Source organism: Muntiacus reevesi, chromosome 19 (assembly GCF_963930625.1).
Source record: "Muntiacus reevesi chromosome 19, mMunRee1.1, whole genome shotgun sequence".
Lineage (NCBI taxonomy): Eukaryota > Metazoa > Chordata > Mammalia > Artiodactyla > Cervidae > Muntiacus > Muntiacus reevesi.
The window spans coordinates 22,089,631-22,092,192 of NC_089267.1; the positions used below are offsets into that span (position 1 = coordinate 22,089,631).

At 40.9% G+C, this 2,562-nt stretch overlaps 1 pseudogene; it reads right to left on the minus strand.

Moving 5' to 3' along the window:
• Positions 1-681: 681 nt before the first annotated feature.
• Positions 682-2,057, minus strand: LOC136150774 (obg-like ATPase 1 pseudogene; annotated as a pseudogene).
• Between the last annotated feature and the right edge of the window lie 505 nt (positions 2,058-2,562).

The window sequence follows — 2,562 nt, forward strand, 5'->3', positions numbered from 1 at the left end:
AAAAATACTTTTTCAAAAGCATGCATTAACATTTTACGGTGAAATGTGTAAATGCACAGGATGTGAACATGCTTAATAATGTCCATGCTTTGAATTTGCTGACTTGGGAGATCCACAACCAGATCTTTCCATAAAAAATACATGTAACATATTTGCTATGATATCCAGTTTCAGTTTCTTTAAAGTGGAAGGAGAACTAAAGACATTTAAGAAACAATCTTGGTGCAGATCCCAGATTTTCGCTTACTGTTTGCTAATCTCTTACAGGGTGTTTTTCTGGTAGCTCAGTGGTAAGGAATCCGCCTGCAAAGCAGAAGATACAGAAGACCTGGGTTCAATCCCTGGGTGGGGAAGACCCCCTGAAGAAGGGCATGGCAACCCACTTCAGTATTCTTTTTTTTGTTTGTTTTGTCAAATGTTTTATTGAGTGCAGACATCTGGAGTACTGTAAAACATGCATTATCTATAGACTCACAAAGGAGCAAGCCACATTGTCCTCACTGTCAAATGTGTCAGGCTTGGCATACATGATGGAGGTTAACGAAGTATGAGAGTAATATGGTTCCTGAAAAGCTTCTACAATTTGGATAGGGTCTTAATCACGTGAAAAGCAAAGCAAAGCTTTTCATGTTTAATGAACTTGCATCTCATTGGAGGTACACAGTATTTTAATTTTAAAACAAATTAAAATAATTGCTAGTGGAAGATTCCCATCAACCCAACTTTACCTGCCTTTTCAGTTTTCAGAAATTTTAATTAAAAAAAAAAAGTATATGCCTTTTGGAAGTTGTACATTTATCTGAGCAATAATTAAAATTTATTTCTTCTTTGGTTGCTGAGGTGTATTGAATTTGAAGAAGATAATATCTCCATCTTCAACAATATAATTTCTGCCTTGTTGTCTGTACTTTCCAGCAGCCTTGACTGAATTTTCAGAACCTTCCTCCTTAAAATCTGCGTATTTCATTACTTCAGCCATAATGAATCCTTTTTCAAAATCTGTGTGACTCTTTCCTGCAGCTTGAGGAGACTTTGTCCCTTTCCTGATGGTCCATGCACGCACTTCATCTGGTCCTGCAGTGAAAAAGTATTCCAGTTGGAGTGCTGCAAACCCAGCCTTAATGATCTTTGGCAAAGCGCTTTGTATCATGTTCGCTTCCAGATACTTCTGTCTCTCCTCAGCACTCAATTCTTGCAACCTGAGTTCCAAGGCCCCCACTAAAAGGAATGACCAAGGCACCTGGGTCATACTTGTCCACCCACTCTTTAATTTTTATCAACCATTTGTTTTTCTTTCTAATGTAGTCTTTTTCGGAAAGATTAACCAAGCAGACCACTGGTTTTGAAGTCAGAAATAAGAATTCATTCAATATTTCAATCTCTTTGTCATTCCAATCATGATAGAATCGAACTGGTTTCTTTTGACCTATAACCCAGGATTTGACTTTGCACATTATGCTATATTCAGGTTTTAGTTTTTTATCTCCTCCTCTCACAGCCACTTCCTCTAGTTTATCTATAATGGGCCCAATCATTTCCTCATCTTTAAGCTGAAGCTCTTCATGTATTATTTCTGTATCTCGAACAGGATCTACACTTCCTTCAACACGTGTGATATCATCATCTTTAAAAGCACGTGTTAAATGAAAGATTCCATCACAGGCACTAATATGAGATAAAAAGGCATTTCCCAGGCCTTGCCCACTGTGAGCTCCTTTCACAAGGCCAGCAATATCCACTACATTTAGAAAAGCAGGAATTTTGCTTGCTGGTTTGTGGTACTGGCAAAGAAAGTCAAATCTTTCATCAGGCACAGGTACGCTGCTCTCATTTGGATCAATAGTGCAGAATGGGAAGTTTTCTGCTGAAGCTTGACTATTGATAAGTACATTGAAGAAGGTAGATTTCCCAACATTTGGTAATCCAACAATACCAGTTTTCAAGGAGGGTCCAAATCTTCCAATGATTGGGGGTGGTTTAATTCCATCACCTCCCTTTTTGGGGGGCATCGTGCTCGCTGCATGCGATGACACGGGGTCCCAGCGGCAGCGGGAGACGGGTCCTCCCGGCAACCGGAGGCGGGGAGGAAGGAGGAGAGAGTGCAGGCCCCGCCCCACTTCAGTATTCTTGCCTCGAGAATGCCATGGATGGAGGAGCTTGGAGGGCTACAGTCCATGGTGTCGCAAAGAGTTGAACACAACTAAAGAGAGTGAACATGCATGCATACGATATCTTACAGTGGTCTTTTCAACTATTATTACACTTATGAAAACTACTGAATCTTTCCAAGAATTGCCAATTTAGTTTTCATGGAAACAATGACTCTTTTTCTTTTTGTTCATATCTGTTAGTTTGCATTGCTGTGCATGCTGTCGCTTCAGTCGTGTCCAAGTCTTTGCAACCCCATGGACTGTAGCCCTCCAGGCTTCTCTGTCCAAGGGATTCTCCAGGCAAGAATACTGGAGTGAGTTGCCATGCCCTCCTCCAGGAGATCTTTCCAACCCAGGGATTGAACCTGTGTCGCCTGTGTCTCCTGCAGTACAGGTGGATTCTTTACCAGTG